The sequence below is a fragment of the Pelodiscus sinensis genome, chromosome 1, assembly GCF_049634645.1.
Source record: "Pelodiscus sinensis isolate JC-2024 chromosome 1, ASM4963464v1, whole genome shotgun sequence".
Lineage (NCBI taxonomy): Eukaryota > Metazoa > Chordata > Testudines > Trionychidae > Pelodiscus > Pelodiscus sinensis.
In genome coordinates this window covers 166,165,756-166,187,179 of record NC_134711.1, presented here as the reverse complement: position 1 = coordinate 166,187,179, position 21,424 = coordinate 166,165,756, and the positions used below count along the sequence as shown (strand labels likewise).

At 37.7% G+C, this 21,424-nt stretch overlaps 1 long non-coding RNA gene across 1 annotated transcript in view; it reads right to left on the bottom strand.

Moving 5' to 3' along the window:
* LOC142826915 (uncharacterized) overlaps nt 1–21,424 on the bottom strand; it is a 194,387-nt gene that overhangs the window by 66,425 nt on the left and 106,538 nt on the right. The window lies entirely within an intron of this gene.

The window sequence follows — 21,424 nt, the reverse complement described above, 5'->3', positions numbered from 1 at the left end:
AAACTTGCAGCTGAAGATCAGTGCAGTATATGAACATTACAGCCATGCCTCCTTTCCCCTCTGCCCATTCTCTGTTCTAGCAAGCAGCAGATTCTAGATTAGCAAGGATGTACCTTGCACTGAGGTGATCATTTTATCTCCAGGAAATCCATCTTAAGACAAGAACATGAAGTGACAGCACTATGCCCCAAGGTCTGGCTCATGGTACTTATGGTCTCCTCTGAAATAATCACACTAAGTCAATTGCATTTGCACAGATACTTTTTTTTAAAGCGTCTGTTAAGTTAGCATCTGTTGTTTCAGATCTGGTTAACAAATAGTCTGATTACTTGTTTTCTGGTTCTGCTTTGACTTTGTCATCATGCCCTCATTATCATATTCAATTAATTAGTGTAGAAAAGTAATATTCCAGCATGCACACCTCACCAAGAGTCATTATTGACTTCAAATAAGTAGGGTAGGTTTACAGCAAAAAGGTGGGGATTTAGGGAGACTGTTTAGGTGATAGAAGAACACAATGAAGTCCTTTAAAAAGGATACAATACTAAAATACACTTTTTCCCCCCAGAAGAGCAACAGGCAGTCAAGGATTAAGGAAGAGAAAAATTCAAATAAAGGCAAAGCCTGAGAAAAGTGCGGCTATACACTACGAGACAATTAATTTATGTTCTGTTTCACCGTGGCCTGATTATCTTCACTAACACCAACATGAGTGGGTATTTAAGAACTGTGCCACTTCACTGTTTCAAAGCAGTCATTTTTAAAAAAGAGAATTCTGGATTCAGTGCCTTTGCACTAGAATATCAGAAAGTTAATAAAATCCACCATATTATTAGTAGGTGAAAATATTTGTATAAGTCGTCATTTGGCTACTGCTGCTGTTCATACAGTCAAGAGGTCTGTAAAGCAAAGCCTATCAAAATATTAATAAGAAGCAGAACTTCACAGAGACTGCACATGTGCCCATGTGCTTTCTTAATTCAAAGGTTTGAAGAATGCATAAATGTGATCTTAGAAAGCATCTCCATCCTGACTCTTCACATTTGTAGAATCAGCTAGTCTTGGACATTTTGTATTTTAGATCCATTGATACTCACTCTGATTTGCACTGCAAGTTTTCATAACTGTGGTGTCATGGAGGAGTGCATGTTGAGCATAGTTACTTCCGTTGGTCCAGTGCAGGGTTAATACACCCAGTCACACAACCATCGGGACTCCTTACTGGATCATGCAATTTCAATTAGGGGGAGCCCAAGATCCCTGGCAGGGCTGCTGGCAGGTCCTGGCTTCGGCCAAGAGACGGTTTATGACTACTGGCTGAGGCAAACAATCACAGCTGGGCTTTGAGCCACTGAGTAGGGTAAAGCCAACAAATATCCTGCAGCCATGGTGATAGGGCAAAAACAAAGCTCAGTCTTGTCTCTTATGCCTTCTAGAAAAGGCAAAGAATAGCAGGTAGGTGGTTCTGACCCTCTGGACGGGGCAGATCAATCTGTAGCCTGTGAGCAGGGCAAAACAGAACAAATCAGGCAAAACAGGCAAACCCTCCTGCACAGACAATCACAGTTAAGGGGCTCTGATCCTCTGGGTAGGACAGAGTAAAACAAGCCATTGAAGCTCTTGGCTAGGGAAGGCAACAGCAATAAGTGCAATTTGATCCTTTAAAGAAGGCAGAAAAAGCAAACAGACTATAGCCTCATGGCAAGGCAGGGCAAACAATCAGTCTGTGGCTGTAGCCCCCAATAGCCACACCTAGTGGCAAGTGAGGAAGGGGAGCTTATGCCCACCCTACTCTATGAAGTTCTAACCCAGGGCCCTTTGAAACCAGAATATTGCCATGTACGGCTTCAAGCATTCGCTTCTAATACATTCTTGGGTCACTTCCTACCACAAGTGTCATCTCCTCGGCACTTGGCTCAGTATCCCAGTCAGGTTCTGTGATTGACAGGTCATCCACAGTACAGTCCAAGTCCAGAGTTTCCACTGCTTGGAGAATCACAATCACCTCTACTGGAACCCACAGCAGCACATGGAGCTGGGATGCTGTCTTTTATCTGTCACTTTCACCTGCAGCATGCTCTACAGGATGTGTGGGGTCTTGAGTCCACAGTGATTGGACAGGTCCCATTGGTCATGAGCAGGAATGGCACACACCATCACACATAGGTTACTCAGTTATTTTTTCCCAGTGCATTTTTAAATAGATGGACTGAATTCCATTATTGCCTCCTCCCCTATACACTGTTTACATGAAGAGAGTCCCACTGTCTTGATTCCAGATATGATCAATGTTATATGTTTTATAACACACAAAAAGAAATATTGCTGTTCCAACAAGAGCAGAACATTTATACAAGGTACAAAATGATCGCAAAGAAGTGTCACACTTGATCATCAATTCTTGGCTGGAATAGCAATGTTGCACGGTTAGAAATGCAAATAAAGAACATCATATTGATCTCATCTGAGCTGTTATCAATGCCCCCTAAGATGCCCTTTACTAAAGCACTTTTTGACACTCCTCCCATTAGATCGTTCTAAGAGCGCCACCAGATCTCTCATGACATGAAGCTTTGGCTACCATTGAAAATGCATTTCAACATCCTCAGCTGAAGAAGTGTACTGAGTTTCTGTGTTTGACAGTGTACTAAGTAGACTCAATCTTAGAAGTAGAATAACCCCATAGATCCGTATCAGACATTAATAATTACCCAACTTATCCCTTTGGGATGTTAATGCTGAAATATGGTGCTCTGAGGAATTCTAGCATCAAGTCAGCAGGGGGTACTGTGGGCCTTTGCTGCTACAACTCTTATCATTTCTGAACCAGGTTGCTGTTAAAAAGAGACCTTAATTCAAAGAGAAGTGAATGACATCTGAGCTCCCTCGGACAAACTGCAGCCCATTTAAGGGCAAAAATGGCAAGGAGAGAAGACCCAGTCTGATCAAAAAGGAGAAGTAGTGGGCCTCCCATCATTTCTGCAAGTGTAGATGGTCTCTGCCAACTCAAGTAGAATTAGGGGAATAGTGTGTAGCATAGCATGGTTGGAAAGCTAAGATATCCCTATGTTGGGGTATGTTTAGGCCCACAGATTATTGGAGGCTTCTTTTCTAACTATAATCTGGCAGAAATGGAAGGATAATTACATTGAGAATTGCTCTACATTTTCCTGTAAGAAAAAATATATTATCAGTCAGTTTTTTTAAAATAAACTCTAGTGTGCATGTTCTAGATGAGGATTTGCTTTTTAGTTAATTAACAGTCAAAAAAATCTCCCTTGCCTATTTAAATTGGTTTATTAAACCTAATACAACTCATGTGTATTTAAATGACCATCACTAGTCATTGGCACCTCAAGTTTTCATTTCAAATGTGAGGTACATGTGCAGCCTTTCCACAATATAATTTAAAATGCATATTTTCAATGACAAGTATCCAAGGCTTGCACATGAACCTAGCCCTGTGTATGAAAATTGGGTCATTTCACATTACTTTAAATGTCAAAGTAACAGAAGTAGGAGGCCAAAGCGCATTGTTCACTAGGCACTAATTGCTTTAATGAAGTAACCCAAACATCACATTGTGCGATGCTGTCATATCACAGCTTTTCTAAGAGAGGTCCAAGTTTTTTTTCCCCCTCTTTCTTTCTCTTCCTCTCTTTTTCTTTTTTTCAACTTTAAAGGTTTTAGAGTTCCTACGAATTTTCTAGTGTAAAAATATTTTTTGTTCTTCACTTATAAAATAAGTCAAAGAACTGTTAGTGCTGAATATATGTTAATATTTGTCAAATAAACACTACAGCAAAATATAATATTTTAACAGCAAAAAGATTACTGAACACTGTATTTGACAGGATGTGTTAGTTTATCTTAAAAAAAATCATTCTTTCCCAAATTTAGCCACATCAATCTATGTGCCTAATTAAACAGGAGCGTAAATGCTCAGCTACCTCATTAGCTACATGTATGCAAGTATGGAATATTCACTGCACAGCCTTACATATCAGAATAGTTTCATATATGTGAGTAGACACATTAGAGTTAATTGATCTACTCATATGAGTACAGTTACACACATCTTGAAGTGTTTGCAGGATTTGGACTTCATTTTGTGCATTTGATATGAATCAAAAACACTAATGACTTTAATAGATTTTGATTTTCTCTAGTTTTCAAATCGTGTTATTCTTAGAACATGAAAAAGTTGAAAACTATTCTTCTTTTTCTGCCTGTATTTTGCCTGCTCATTTACGAATCACAGATATGTGTGGGAAGAAACTATTCAATAAAAAAATAATTGTGCGGTGTCAAAAAATTTCCATCAAAACACATAGTAAGTGGAAAAGGGCATTTTGAAAAAAATTCCCCTTTTTGGCGAGGAAAAAAAAACAACACACAACATTTTAGGTTTGTAATCAAAAAGTGATATTTCAGCTACCAAAACTACATAAACTAAGATGCACTATGGCCACAGGACTCACATGCACATCGTAGTGGTACAATTGGAGGAGAAGCCACAATGTGTCATAGGATATGCAATCAAGTCAGTTCCAGCCCATGGAAGAGAAGGGGACCATTAAGCACCCTTAAGCACTGAATTGTAATTATTTTGATGTACTGTAATAGCTCAGGCAACGCAGATTGAGAAATTGAACTAAAAACCAACTGAAATCTTTAGGTTCAGGTAATGTAAATATTTTGTTCCCCCTGAATGGAGTACACACATACATACACACACAATTAGGAGAACAAAAGGGTTTCATTTATAACATTGGGATACATTTTAGAATTAAAATAATATTTTCATTACAATAAAATTCTAGTAGCAGAAGTGATTGTGCTCATTTATTGGAGAGAGAGAATATAAAATGAAAATTTCAGAGATTTAGACTAATTGATGTAACTTGGCACATCAGGGATTCACTGTCATCTCATGTGGTATTCAAATCTGACAGGCCATAGCATCACTTTGGGTTAAGTGTGTCTCCGTGTCCCAGAACAGTTGATTCAGAATATTTTGATAGCTCCATTAATCCACTGTCAATTCAGCTAGCTTGGTAAGCATAGGATCCCATACCAATTGTCTGTATCTTAATGGATGCACCAAAACCATTAGACCTATTCTAGAGGAAGAGGGCACATCTAAAGTCATGTCATGATGTGATAAGGCTCACAAATAGAAACAACTCTACGGCAGTTCAAACAGCCAGGCTATTACACTGCTACTGATAAAACAGCTGCCAGGAAATATTAAATAGTACTGGCCACTCAGCATCCCTAACTGTGCAAATGGCATACCATGGTGTTCTATGGAGGCATGCCAAAGAACAGAGGTAACAGTATGCCTTTCCTGCAGTGAGTGTAATGTAGGAAACATACCTGCTCAAACCTTTCTGAATTCATAAGCCACTGTTGAATAAGGCTACATCTACACTTCAAGGTTTTTGCACAAAAACATTCACATCTCAAATGAGCTCTTGTGCAATTAAATGGGCAGTTAAATGGCAGAACAGAGGGCTTTTTCCACTGTAGGTAAACCTCCTTTTCTGAGGAATAACTGCTTTTAGCACTACAGCTATTGTGCAAGAAGGAAAATGTGGACGCTTTCACGATGTGCTTTGAGGTATGGATGTACTCTCGCAGAAGAAGCTTTTGTGCAAAAAGACTTCTTGCGCAAGAAGCAGGTAGTGTAGACATAGCCTAAGTGTTTTCCCTGCTACATCTAGAAAATATTCTTTGCCATGAAAAAAATCAAATCCGTCAGCTGGGTCTCAAAGCCCAGGCTCCATACCAAGCTCAAATATATGCTTTGTGGTTTTATAGCCTCACAGACGAAGCCCTAAAAGCCCAAATAAGCTGAACAGCACCAATCACAGTTGTGCCACAGATCTTTTATTGCTATTTGGGCATGTCATCCATGTCCAGATCCTGGGTTCTATTCATGACATTAATACGCTCTGTAACCACCTGCTAATCAATTAACTTCATTGTTCCTGAGTTCCTACATCTGTGAAATGAGTGCAATAATATTTCCCTGACACTCATGAAAAAAAATAGTTAATGAGCATACTATTTTTTATTGCAAAAAACTGTATTGATTCCTTTCACCTCAAAAACTCCAAATGTAAATGAACTTTTTTCTTCTTAAAATAAACCAAAGTTAGAAAATGAACAAAACAATGACCTGGTCCTTAATTGTAGATATTTTTAATTGGAAGAGTCTATGCTACTTGTCAAGACTGTCTTAAGAAAGTTCCTTTTCTCTCTCAACTTTGCAAGTTTTGATGGAAATCACTTTTCTTTCTTGAACAGTGGCATAATGATCACCTGTATTTTTTTCAATTGTAAAAACCACACAGAAAATCTGTTCTAGCAAATTTCTGACACATTGCAAGTTTGATTATACTCAAAGGTGAGAACTGAGACTGAACTGAGCAGAAAGCAAATAAATAATTTCCAAGTTTTTTGCAAACCAGTACATGTTCTTCAAAATCGTTAGTATTTCAATCAAAAAAGCAATTTTCTGATGCAAAGCTCTAAAAACACAAGAGAAATATAGATCTATATTATTAGAACAAATTTAAAAGAAATCTTTCAAATATATTCAAGGAGAAAACAAATTAAAATAAAGTGCAAAATCTGATTTTAAGGAAATCAGTGTTGCTTCCTGTCAATTTTACATCAGGTCAAGAAAGATAAGAAAACAGATTAATACATTATTATTCTATTATCTAGAACATTAGGGGGATATAGTATAATAATTAATTGTGAAGCCAGAATGTTAAGGAACTTCTATAGAAAAAATTATGTTGATCAGATCTTTGTGCTCTCAAGGATCCATAGAAAACAGAAAAAACAGAAAATCATTTTGAAAGAGCTGAAGAAAATATTTGGCAAACTGTTTCAATTAGCGAAGTGTGATTCAATTAATGAATCCCACAAAAGAGTAGGAACTGATAACAGCAATATCAAACAGAACAGAAAAATATCTTTCAAAGACTGTTTTCAGCACACTACTAACAACATAAAATTCAGCTGAAATGGAACAGACCAGATGCTGTTGCTATTATAAAGGTATCATAAATTCAAGCTATATGCAACTTATTGCCCCCAGGAGGCAAACAAATGAAAGCACTGGTTCACAGTGGCTCCTTTCAATCATTATTAATTATTATCATTTAATTATTATTGGAAGACTTTGAAATTCGGAAGTCTGTAAAAGTTTAGGCCTATAGACTTAGAGCTCCATTTAAATTCCAAGTGCTACTGTTCAATAAGACATAGTTACTACTGTTCCTAAGTTGATCAATCATTCCACAGGAGGTAAAATCCTGGGTCTACAGAAGTCAATGGGGAGAAAAATTTCCATGGATCAGTATTTCATCTATTAAGTCATGTTGTCTTTACCAGTGGAACTATGCACAAAGTTTAGGCATCTTCCTGCATCAGGACAATCTTCTTACTGGATTTCATAAGCCTTGTTTTGCAATTCCTCATGCAATTCTTCCTATTTACAGTACATGAAGAAGCTGTTGAAATACTTGTGTCTGTATATTTACCCTAATTATGAGTCTCAACTATAAAAGAAAGTGAAGATTTGTAAAATGTCACAATAACCTATGACACATGTTGATGGGAATTTATCTAAAAGGAGACAAAAAAGATGGAAAAAATACTGAGAAAAAGGCCTCTGATGCAAATCAAGGACGACATTAAGCTTATGTCTAGTAAAGTGTGGGACAAGAAATCAATGAACCAAAATAGATTTGTCAGAAATTAAATGAACTGAATAATGAGAAGATGTGCTCTTCTGCCTATCTCTCTACTTTTGGGGGGGTGTCATTAAATAAGAGAAGTTGGGGGAAAATTAGGAAACAATGCACCAATTTCTGACTGAAAGAAGGGAAAGGATTGAGCTTTGCCATTATTGTTGCCACCTTCGCCTTCTCCTGTGACTCCAGGATCTCTAACACCACCATTGGTCCTGAAAAGCACCCTGACCAGATCAGAACAGAGAAAGAGACCTCGTTGAAATTTCCATCTCCATTTGTTTTACAAAAAGGGCAACCACTGCGTCGGATCTAAAAGGCAGACATATATACACACATGAATGCCGTTCCTTTCTCATCTTATAACTTCTATTTCCTATCCCTCTTCTTTTTCCTTCTGTTTAATAAGAGTATGACTTAGTTGGTCAATATTCCCACATTGCTATAAGCCTTTGACTAGGGAGGCCAATAAAATCAGTGTGCTAAACCACTGGTATAACTTTGCCAGGTCTCACAGAGTACATTTACACAGCAAAGAGGACCCTGTAGCAGCGAATCTCAGAAGCTAGGTCTATAGACTAGAGTTTGGGCTAGAGAAGAGCTGGGCTGGAGCTAGAGCTTGTGCTCTGAAAGCTGGGACGGGTTTCAGAGCTCAAGCCACAACATTTTACACTGCTGTTTTTAGTTCCATATCATGAGCCCCGTGAGCCCACAGCTGTAGATTTGAGGCACTGTTGGTTTCAAAACACATTGTAAATGTATCACAGCAGCTAATAAGGCCATATGCCATGCCTGTGTTTCTCCAGCAAGGAGGTTTCCAGGGAAAGTCAACACCAGAAATAGATGCTGCATTTTTTCCACTTTGCTAGTCTTCTCTTTCTCCTTTTGAGCAAGCTTGCCTGTCTTGTGTTCTAAGAACTAGGATTGGACTTTAACAATAGCAATAACCCCCCTCCCCCCCAGCCCATCTCAATTACTTAATCTATTTTTTCCAGCAAAGACAGTTATTACCATATTTAATACCTTTAAAAAAATATCAAACAAGGGCTTTTTTCTTATAGGAAACTTTTCAGCTAAAGGGCAAGAGAAAAAAGGAAGTTGTTAAAATCAAAGTCTTACTTAATATTTACCTTTCAGTTTTTTAAACTGTTGTTCCTTCTCTTTCTGCATCTCAATTATGTGTTTACCATGCCATAAGTCAAGATGGGGGTCTCTCTATACTAAACACCTTATCCTTTTTAACATTATTCAGTGTGGATAGTGCTAGGGCAAAATTAACTCTTTTAATTCATGGGGCCTGTTAATTCCATCAAAATTAATCCAACAATCCTCCTTCACCATGGACGGTAGTGTTGCCAGCTTTCACAATTTTGTCTCAGATATTGGTATGTTTGTTATTTTCTTTATATGTTCAGGACTTCGCTGAACTGAGGATCTCCTGTGCTCCTGTGACATCCCAACAAATTCAAATGCAGATTAGAGACATAGAGGATATGTACTCTATCTACCATCACAAGAATAACCATCAGCATTATCTCCCTATCAGGATATCTAGATCTTGCTTCAAACTTAGTCCTTATTAATAGTTTTGGGTGAGATGTATAAACAGACTTACTGACTTTCAATGGAATAAAGGGAATAATAATGCTTCCCTACCTCACAGAGGTATTGTGAGACTAAATACATTAAAGACTGTGAAGTGTTACTGATGAGAATCAAGTATCATGATTAAACCATTAAGCTGCTTTTGAAAAATCCTCCCTGTAAATGGAATTTATTTTTAGAATTAGAAATGCCCAGTTGGAGCATGAGCAATGAGGAAGAAACCATGCTCCCCTTAACATTCTCTTCCTACTAATAGAATGCAGCTATGATCTTTTAAAAATTATGTTTTCTCCTATGGCATTCATTTTGGTTGTATGTAAGGAGTTTCCCCTATTACTGTACTACAGCAGACATTATGAAGCTCATATTTGAGAGAGGTCTAATCAGTAAGAATCGCTGATCACAAACTTTTCAGCTGAATACTAGCTGAACCAAACACATTGAAGGCACAACAAAATCCACAGATGGACAATTTTATATTTGTGTGAACCAACCCAATGCTCAGATAGCGGTCAGGCAGGGAAACCTGAAATAGTAAATATATTTGCTACTTATCAATGAGATTACTATTAGTAGCATTTTTGTAAAAAACAAAAACAAACAAAAAACCCTTTTTCCATTCTTTTTCACTAGCTAGAAAAAGATTGGAATTATGAGTGTAGTGTTGCCAATTTTCACAATTTAGTCACAATTCTTGGCATTCTTTGTTGTTTTCCTTATATGTGGAGGTCCTTGACACATGTGAATTTCAATTTTCATTTAAAAAAAAAGGTCCTAAGCCCCTCATATTTGTTGGTAAAATCTTGCAAGTGCAAACCCTAGTGCTCCAAAAGCACACTGCAAATAAAAAGTACTTTTAAAAAAAAATCTCATTCTTTTTAACACCTGGGGACCAGCAATACTGGAGAAAAGCCTTTTAAAATGTGCAGATATTGGAGGATCATGACTGGTTGTTTGCTTTAGGAACAGATTTGTGGAGATAAACTAAATGAAGGTCCTGACCACACTAAAACTTTTCTCGAAGTTCCTTAACAACGTGATAACTGGCTCTAAACATGGTTGCATCCTCATACAAATGTCATATTTGTCTTTCTGTTACCTGTTTACAGTACTGTTATATATGTATATTATCATAACCTTCTAACCATTGCTTACTAAGCAATAGGACCAGTTTACCTTCTTCCCAGCAATCAGTATAGAATCACATCACAGTATCTTTTTACCTTATGTGCTGTTGATTCATCCTCTTGAAGCAATATGGGATGTCTGTCCACCTCTTTAGAATTTCAGCAATACCTTTTAGAAGTTGATTTTTCAAGTTCCTCAGTCAAGATTGCATTCTCTTTCTCTCTTTTTTCAACTCAGGCTGTTCCTCACTGCTGTGCATGTGTTTATATATTTTTCTTACCCTAAACACACTAACCCCCTTTGAGATAGATATGTGCCATTTGCAGTTACTTCTCAGCCAAGAATCTAAGTGTGCAAACAAAACCAATGACCATCTGGAATTGATTAGTCTAGGATTCTGTATCTGATAGAAATGATTCACAACCATTTTGCACTGATGAAAAGGAGCACTGCTTTCCATAATAATAATGGGGAATGTTTTCAAAAGCACAAAAAGGAAATAGGAAGACAAGTACCCACCTCCCATTGACTAATTCTGATTTGTGCCTTTCAAAATTCTCTGCTAACAATAATACTATCCTAAAAATATGTAAAGCAATAGCTTTCAATGTAACTATGAATGTATGACTCCATTATCCACTGTTTCCTGTTAATGAAAGTGGCTTGGATGTACTTCCTGTAATTGGGTCCCATGTCATATATTTTACTTCAGTACATTATTTTATTATTTTTGTCACTACAGAGTCTAGAAGTTTGTGCATACTCCACACAAAGCAAAACATTTTCATTGCTATTTCAAATAGAAAATTTTGAGGCTCTGAAAACTTTGATTTAAACCCTGCTGGTTTGAATTGGGTGTATTAATCTGAAATAAGTGACTTTTGAGGAGGTTAGCAGTTTACTAAGAACATTTCTTGCCATTCTAATTGAAATCCACATGCACCAGGCACTTTTTAAAGTAGTTCAATCTTCATAAACCATTTGTTCAACTCAGATAGTGCCACAGCAAATCTGGTTAATCCATACATTAAACTGACAGTGCAATCACAGTATCAAATACATTTATGGTTATGTCCATAAGGCTTTTGGCCTTTCATCCATGAGACATACCTGCTTAGTACATGACTAGAATGCTCAGTGAACTACTGAACTTGGATTTTTCTCTCCCTAACCGTGTGCACTCTGTTTCAAGCTTCCTACATTTTCAGACTTATAATTCTCTTCTAGTCATGAGCAAGGTATTTATAGTTTACTAAACCTGATGGATTTTTCTGACTTCTCGGATGGGCTTAGATCTGTCAGCTTTATTACTACATGGCTACTGCCAGACATCTTCAGCACTCCAAAAATGGTTTGCATTGAAAAGTGGCAGTGCAAACTCCATTTAATGTGATAATTTGCAATAGGCATCAGTAATGGCCAAATGCTTGTCATCTAAATATCCCTGTAAATATATGCAGAAGTATAGCTTTGTTATACTACATATCTACTGGCATCAAACCTTTTCTAACTGTCTAAGTCAGATGAAGAACATACTCAAATTATAAATTGCCATTTTATACGGTATTTTCAAAAATATGACAGCCATCCTATAAAATCAGTATCAGGTCTTTTCATATGCCATTCGGATATTCATTTACTTTCAACTGAAATGAACTGCATTGAAAGTATCAAAATAACTGTTTTATTTTTACCCCAGCCTCAGCAAGAGATAAGCATATTGATTATTATAGTTGGCTTGAATGTGGAGAGATTTGTGAAAGGGCTAGATAAAAATAATATTGGAAGTGTTACTAAAACAAAAACAATCCAAATATAAAGTATTAACATCCTACGAACAAAGAAGTGACAGAATTGGTTTAGATACCCACTGTGTGCTATACCAAGAGACAGCACTCATCTTTTAGCTGACACTGAGTATCCATTATTGACATTAGATGCATTAACTGCCATAATTCATGGAAACCCAGAAGTACCTTTACTGTACACTTTTTTTCTTTGTACATGTAACTCTTCTGCCAGGTAGTGCCAGCAGTAGCCAGATCTGGGTTCAATATCTAGAGGTTACTCTCCATCCATTCATCACAGAACAGGCTCAAGTAACCTGGGAAATTCACACAATACCTCTGGGTGCTTCTGAAAGGCAATGCTTCCACACTCAGAAGTGTAGAGTCTGAATACAGAAAAGAGACTTTAAATAAAAGGAGAAAGAAGTAACGGGACATTCATTTGGGAAAACACAACAAACAGTTCATAACCAAAACCACAAGTAAACATCCCAGCTCAAGAAGGTTGGGTAATGTCCTTTTCCTCTCAAGCCCAGAAATATAAATGTCCCCTCTATATGCCTAACCCTTCTCTGTACCCCAGGTCAGGGCAGACCAGTGTTCAGAATATCAGAGGGGTAGCCGTGATCATCTGATTCTGCAAAAACAACAAGAAGTCCTGTGGCACCTTATAGATTAATAGATTTATTGGAGCATAAGCTTTCATGGGCAAAGACATCTGATGAAGTCAGTCTTTGCCCACAAAAGCTTATGCGCCAATAAATCTGTTAGTCTATAAGGTGCCACAGGACTTCTTGTTGTTGAGAGGTGACCTGCAGAGTTCACCTTCTATCCTGAGGGGGTAGGAGGCATCTCACCTACTTCGCTGATCACTTGCCATCCACCTGCTCACTAGTGCTTTCCTGCTGGCCATTTGTCATCCCTCACTGCTACTGCTCTGCCGGACTCTTCTCATGCCTTTCCATCACCACCCTGCTGGTTACTCATCACATCTTCCTCTGGCTTGTAGTAGATTTGTCTCTGGGCCAAACCTAGTGATTTCAGCTCTCAGTGATTTCAGCTCTTAGTCCAAAACACAGTCCAGCCACAAAAGATTCTAGCATTCACTGGAGTAAATTTACACACAAAAGAGACTCCTCCTGGAGCCTTTCTTGAATTCTATCATTGAAACAATGGGGAGAAGCAGGTTGAACCAGTCTTATAACTCACTCCTGGAGGTCATACAACCTGCTGATTCACCCCTTTCCCCTGCTTAATCTATAGGGGTATGTCTACACTACTACCCTAGTTCGAACTAGGAGTAACGTGGAATGAGGAGTAATGGTAGTTCGGAATAGGAAGCCTAGTCCTAACTACCTAGTTCGTGCCGTGTGTAGCCATGGGGCACGGAGTCCGAACTAGCGGACATTTAAAAATGGCAGCGCCCGGCAACATGCAAATGAAGCCCGGGAAATTCAAATCCTGGGCTTCATTTACAACTCCGGTTGACTACATTACCACCCTAGTTAGAACTAGGGTGGTAGTGTAGACATACCCTTGGTCTCTGAAAGACCAGCCTCTGTCCATCAAGTGTACTTACACCGACAGGGGCTCTCCTTTTAACTGAGTTAAATGCAGTCTGACTTTTCCGCATTGCACACTCCCATAATAACTGCTTTTACTGTACATACAGACTATGTCTAGAGTGCAGGGTTATATCGGTAAAAGATACGCAAATTGCAATTTGTGTAACTTTTTTCACTTTTTTTCAGAAGAGGTTACATGGGACCAAATTTTGGAAAAACCTCCTCTTTTGGAACATCCCTCGTTCATCATACAATGAGGAATACAAGAATGCTGAAGGAATGCATCTGCTTTTTCTCAAACTGTTCTGAAAAGGTGGGCATGTTCCTTGGACATGGCAGAGCTTTTCCCAGATACCACAGGTATCCTGGAAAAAGCTCTGCAGTGTAGACAGCCACAGTTTGTGACTCCCACAATAGTCAAATTGGTTCCAATGGGCAAAACACCTTCTAACAATTGAATATCTACTAGGCCTAAGCAAGCTGAGTGAATTGTATTTACATAACTACACCCAGGATTGATTTCTCATTCTAGCTGACTGCAGTGGAAGCACTGATTGTTCCTGGTATCCCAGGGAGCCACACTGGAGCTATTCAAATGGAGTGAACTGAAAAGAATGGGACAAACAATCCACAAAGCTGGTGGGTATTAAATTTACCAAGACAGCACAAAACAGTTTTTATAATACCTTGTTGGCTATGCAGAAGCCAGCAACCGGTTCCCTTAGAGCAACCCAGCCTAAGGCCTCCACCTATATACCCAAGTCAAATAGAACGAGGATTACTGAAAATCTTATTCATCATATAATTAAGTTCTATCAATCCCAAAGGATCAGATTTATTACCTCCCAGGTTAATGAATATTCCAGACATTACCCCAAAACACGCTTACATCTAATTCTTATTAAATAAATTAAAATTTATTTTTCAAAGAGAGAGTATTTGTTAAAAGATCAGCATGCATTCAGATCTGAGCATAATTACTGAGATTCAGATTCATAGCAGAGATGGTGAGCTCTATAGTTGCAAAGAGTTCTTTCAAAAATAGTCTATAGGTTATAGTTCAATGTTTGTACTCAGGGGGTATTCCAACTTAGGACTGGGATCTTGGCCTTGCAACTCACATTAACCCCGATGAAGCTTAAGCAGATATGAGATAAAAAGGATCAAGACCTGAGTGGGTTTTATACAGTTCCAGGCTTTCTCTTTGAAAGTTAGCCTCCTTAGGTGCAAAATAGGCATTCACAGAGATTTTGAAACAGACCTATTTCCTAATCATCACCAGTAATTGACTGAAAATAGGTGCTTGACATATAGCTATTTTCAAGTTATTTGCTACATTTCAAAGAGACAAACACAGTGATGTTAACTATGTTTGCAGGAAAAACGTAAAAAACAATAAATAGCCTAGTTGCACCTAAGGGTATGTCTACACTACCACCCTAGTTCGAACTAGGATGGTTAATGTATGCAACCGAAGTTGCAAATGAAGCCCAGGATTTGAATTTCCCGGGCTTCATTTGCATATTGCCAGGCGCCGCCATTTTTAAATGTCCGCTAGTTCTGACTCTGTGCCCGCGGCTACACGTGGCACGAACTAGGTATTTCGGATTAGGCTTCCTATTCCGAACTACCGTTACTCCTCGTGGAATGAGGTGTACCGGTAGTTCGGAATAGGAAGCCTAATCCAAACTACCTAGTTCGTGCTGCGTGTAGCTGCGGGCACGATGTCCGAACTAGCGGACATTTAAAAATGGCTGCGCCTGGCAATATGCAAATGAAGCCCGGGAAATTCAAATCCCGGGCTTCATTTGCAACTTCGGTTGCATACATTAACCACCCTAATTCGAACTAGGATGGTAGTGTAGACATACAGTAACAGACTAACAAAACATGTAGACGGTATCATGAGCTTTCGTGGGCACAACCAACTTCTTCATCTAAATGTTACTATGTCCACTTGATCTGTGAATCAATAGCTATAGTGATAGACAGGATCTGTCTGTTGACATGGCTAGCATCAAACAAGGTATGAGGATACACACAGTTGGTATTACCTCTAATTTATAACAGTGTAGGTTTGCATTTCAAAGGTCTAGGCTATCAAACATGTAATGGCTCTAATTACTAGCTACATACTTTTCAAACACATCTCTAAAGGTTGATTCTGTGTAATTTAGCCTACAAGCTGCTTAACCCTTTTTAGCCACGCATCACACTTTGCATAAGATTTGTTTACAAGAATATAACAATAGTAACAACATTAATTTTGCATGGTCATACTCTAATCAGATAACATCACAGTTTTATTTATTAATGACCTTTAAGGAGAATTGAAGTTTCTTGAGCATTCAAATACTTTAAAAATTATTTGAAATGTCTATTTCTAAATCCCATGGATATTATTCTGTTATCTGATATGAATGCAAGTGGAAAACATAATTTTTTTAGTGACTGGTTTCATCATGTTCTGCCATGTAAACACTGTGGGAATGTGTCGTTTCTATCCATGTTCACAATATATTCAGAACACTAATATAATCTCCAACACCAAAACAATATGTCCATTGTGTAGACCAGCTTCATGTAACTCTTCAATGACAGAAATATACTTAGTTTTAAAAATCTCCAGGTTGATTTGAGGAAATTTAAAATGTACATCCTTGCTCCTAACTTTTTCTCCACTTGGGACTTGCACTATCCAGAGTTTGCTTCGTTTTCCATGGGCTTTTCTGATAGCCTCTTCAATAGCAAGTTGGGAAAAATTAGCTCCCCCCCCCCCAATTTTGGAGCCACCCAAAAAGGGGATTTGGGTCAACCAAAGAATTTCATGAATTTCTATTAACTTTGGTGAATTGATTATTTTAAAAGTTACATATGTCAAAATGACCCATTTCAACACCCTTGGTAAATTCCAGGCCACACTGAGGTTAATGGGAGTTTTTCCATTAATTTCCATGGATGAAATCTTAACTCTCTAATCTTTATCTAAACAACTTTGTCCCCATGCTCTCCCTCCACCTTTTCTTCCAAGACTATTATCCATTCCTTTTGTTTCCTGCTCTTAATACACATTTTGAAGGTCTAAATTATGTTCACTGTAGAATAATTAAAAAGAGAGAAGAAACATTGGAAGCATCATTGTTTGACTTTCAAGCTACATGTCATCTGTTTTTATGTGAAATATATATGTAGGCACCTCATGTCATGAAATAGGGGGCATGCAAGCCATGGTGCAAGGTATAAGCAGCTGCTCGTGTCATGGGTGAGACTGCTCTATATAGCCAGCAACCATGTTCTATTCTGGATGTGCAGCATGCTATATGTTCACCAGCCAGCTTCTCTTTGCACTGGAGATTGGCCAGTGACTGGGACAGATGGATCATCTGAGGGTGAGACTCCTCAGCAGGGAGGGGTAAAGTAAGTAACAGGGTGGATGGGACAGGGAATCCTTTGGGGAGGATGATGGCTGAGGGGGTAAGTTTAGGGACTCATTGCCTGGGGAGATCACCTGGCAAGTTAAGAGGAGAACATGGTAGGGGTCAGAGTCTCTCTCTTCCCCACAAAACACTTCAAATGATGTTTGCAGCCTGTGACATGCCTAAACATATGTTTGCATTAAACAACCTATGCCTAATTTAGATGGTGAAATCCTTGTAGCGGTCATCATTGATTTCTTTTATGCATTATATGGAACCAGCCAGAATATTATCAGTGGTCAATAAATAAAGAATTATTGCATCTCAGATCAGGCAGTGTGTCTTCAATGATTCAGTCTTCAATGTTGTGTTTAAATGCATGTGGGTAGAAATGGAGGAAGGGAGAAAAAGCTACATGCCCATTAAATTTACAGTATAATGTATCGTAATGTACAAGATAAATCTTTTTTTCACCAACATAGATTACTTGAATGAGTTCTCAGCATGCAAAGTATATAACATATTTAAGTAGAAACCAAAGTAATATAACAAGTGCACACTAAATTACATTGATTCAGCATACAGTTGGAGCACAAAATGGGAGTATGGCTACTTGTACTGATTTGGTATTCTGAAATACTATTGGGATGGTATAAGTATAAGCTAGACAGGGAAAGGCCTGATTTATCTCTTTCCTTCCTGTTGGCTGCCTTTCCTGCTATAGATTGATGCGTGTTGTACTAGTTTACCACTTAGAGGTAATTTGGCTTTCAGGGAAGTTGCAACCTCCTGCACGGTGCAGCTGATCGAACTTAACTTACAGTTTCTAATAGCAGAATTGTATTATTCTATCATTTTGTTAACATTAGCTAGCAACGGGCAAATGTGTAATCTGAAAGTACAACCTATTTGAACTCTTTGCAGTATTACAGAGGTAAATAGAAATATATATTCTGCCATTCCTCGATCACTGGCTAGTAAGATATAAGAATGAGGAAATACTTATCACCATGGTGTCTTGCTGTCTTGCTCTCTCTCTCAATTAGTACTTTGTCCAATGCAGGAATAATTTATGTCCTTTTCCCATAATCAACCAACACTCAAGAAATAAATATTTACCCATTGGTTTATCACATTTTCCACTGTTGACCCACCTTGCGCTTGTGGGTCCTATGTTGTACTGTCCATTTCAATGTAAGCTGAATGACAGCATTAATCTTGAATTTTCTTTCATTTATACATTTAAACACAGACTCTGACATTTACTTTTAAATTAGGTTTATGTATTCAATAATACTGGGTTGTTTTTTTATAGTGCTGTTATACAAAACAGGAAACTAACCTTGCATTGACACAACATTGGGTTGTAATTTACTTGCTTTCAGTGTTGCACTGAGACCTCTTATTAACATTTGCTTTTGTACTGAATAATACTGGGAACCCCAGGCAAGGCATTTCAGTCCAGCATTCAGACATACAACAGCTAAGAGGATAGATTTCAAATGCCTGAAAACAGTGAAAAAATAAATTAGCTCTTCCAGAATTGTTATTTCACCATGAAAGACCCACACCTCTCTCTCTTTTTTTTTTTTTTTTATATTGGCCATGAATAATGTTGATCCTTCATGACTATAAGCAACACACACACAGCCACAGAATTTAACAGTTTGAAATACATATTTCAAAAGGCCAAAAATCAACTGAAAGTGCTGAAAATGGACAATCCCTTGTCCTATGACAGTCACAGCCTGTTAATTTACCTTACCAACCAATAATTCTTAGACTATTAGAACTGGTATAAAAATATGAATTTCTATTTTTCAAACATTCCAGTACTACAAAGTTGATTTTCATTCCAAATTGGGAAGTTCCAAAATATTTCCATTTGGACATGTCAAAACATCTCATTTGGATGTTTTTTCGTAAAAATCTTTGGGTATGTCTAGACAACATGCCACTGCTGACAGAGGCATGTAAAATAGGCTACCCGACATAGTCAATGAAGCGGGATTTAAATATCCCCGGCTTCATTAAAATAAAAATGGCCACCGCGCTGTGCCGGCTCAGCTGCTCATCGGCACAGTGCGTGAGTCGAGATGCGGATCAGTCAACAAGGGAAGTCTTTGTCAACCTCATTTCACGAGGCATAACCGAGCGGTCGACAAAGGCTTCCCTTGTCGACCGATCCACACCTTGACTCACGCTGTGCTGATGAGCAGCTGAGCCCGCACAGCATGGTGGCCATTTTTATTTTAATGAAATCAGGGATATTTAAACCCCACTTCATTGACTATATCGGGTAGCCTATTTTACATGCCTCTGTTAGCAGAGGCATGTAATCTAGACGTACCCTTTCTGTAGTGCCTATGATGAATAGTGGTAGTTAAACCATAGGAGAAACTGCAGTACATCAAGGGTGGTATAGTTCATGCAAGCAAAACCAATTAAAGAGAATGGGGGATGAGGTAACTCAACTACAGGTCCCATGAAGAACAGGGCAGGGCAGTTCAGGGAGACACTGATTAACATCTAACTGATGTGGAAAAAAATAATTTGGTTTTAGGTAAACCTGATTCTCAATGAAATATTTTATTTAAATTTTATCAATGGAAAACAGAAAAGATGCAATAAAACATTCTAAAGGAAAACATTTGAATTTTGCAGACACCGCATTTTCTTCAGAAATTCTTTTTGACCATAATTCCCAATCAGCACCAATACAAATGATTCCTACTGAATCAAAATGTAAAGATGTTAACAGTAGTTTTTTTTAGCTTTCCCTACCAGTTTAAAACCACAAAAATAAAAGATGTTTTACCTGAACAGTATGGGTAATTTTTTAAAAAGCCTATAATATGGCCTATTAAATCAGTTAGGCCCTTTTGAAAATTTTCCTTCACATTTTTACCACAAAAATTCTTCAAGCTAACAGCAAATATAACTTGTTTATATAAATTACATAGCAAGGGAACATTGTCATTAAAAGGCCATTATTACTCCTGAATCATTCTATGATGTCAATGGGACTACTCAAGTGATCAAAAGTCACACATGTGCTTAAGAATATGCAGGATCGTGATCACTGCATCGAAACAGTGATCAGAACACATCCAGATCAAATGTCTCTCTCAATTTTCCACAACAAATATACCATATATAAATCCTCCTTCGTGATGAATGTTCCATTGTTGAGAGCATGATTTGCATATTTTTTAATTTATTCTTTGAAAGAACATTTTAAATGTATAATAAAGAGTTTATTGTGCTTATAGCTGTAAAGGATCTTTGACTTAAAACATTGGTTTTTTTTCTACATAGTATTATGATTTTACAAGATTAATTATTCTAAGCTCTTCTAACTACGTTTGAAGAACTGGATTCAGCTGAGCCTAAAAGATTTTACAAAACTCAGTGTGGAAACCATCTTTACCTGGAGTTTTACTGAAATGCAGAGAGAGTAGTGCCTCTGATATGTCTGCCTGTGTAAGTAGATCTTCTGTAATTTATTTTTGTCATCTTAAAAGTGTAGGGAGTTTGCAGTGCACTCTCTCAATACCCACCCCCTCCAAAAAACCCGGCTACAGTCAAGATATGATTAGAGACTTAGTTGATATATAAGGTAGAATATTCAAAGTTATCTAAATATATTGGCAATTTGCATCTAAAATGTCTTACAAGGACTTAAAATATTCAAAGACCTTATTTTACATCTTCCTTTCTGGAACATTCCAGCTTTTTTTTACCTCTTCAGAATGTTGACAGGAGGGAAGAAAAAAAGAGGATAATGGTTTTGCTATACATAATGACATTTGAGCCTTGCCTATTTCTAACACTTTCATTTAGAGAATATGTCTCTTTTTCCAATTTTGTGATTATTTTCTATCAGTATATAGGGTTTTTTTATTTTTAGAAATAATTTTATGCATTTATCCATCATTTTTATTTCTGCAGCTCTTTAAAAAAATGTAGTTAGGATTGTTTTTATTTAAGATGGTGATTGTCCTCTAATAGAAATCTACTTGACAGTTAAATATCATGAAATACAATTCAGTTCATCAGAGTTGATGTATAACTTGTTTCTGATTCTGCTTTGCAATTTGGACAGTAAGCGCAAGTTAAGGGGAGAGCTAAATTGGCAAATGCGATACTTGTCC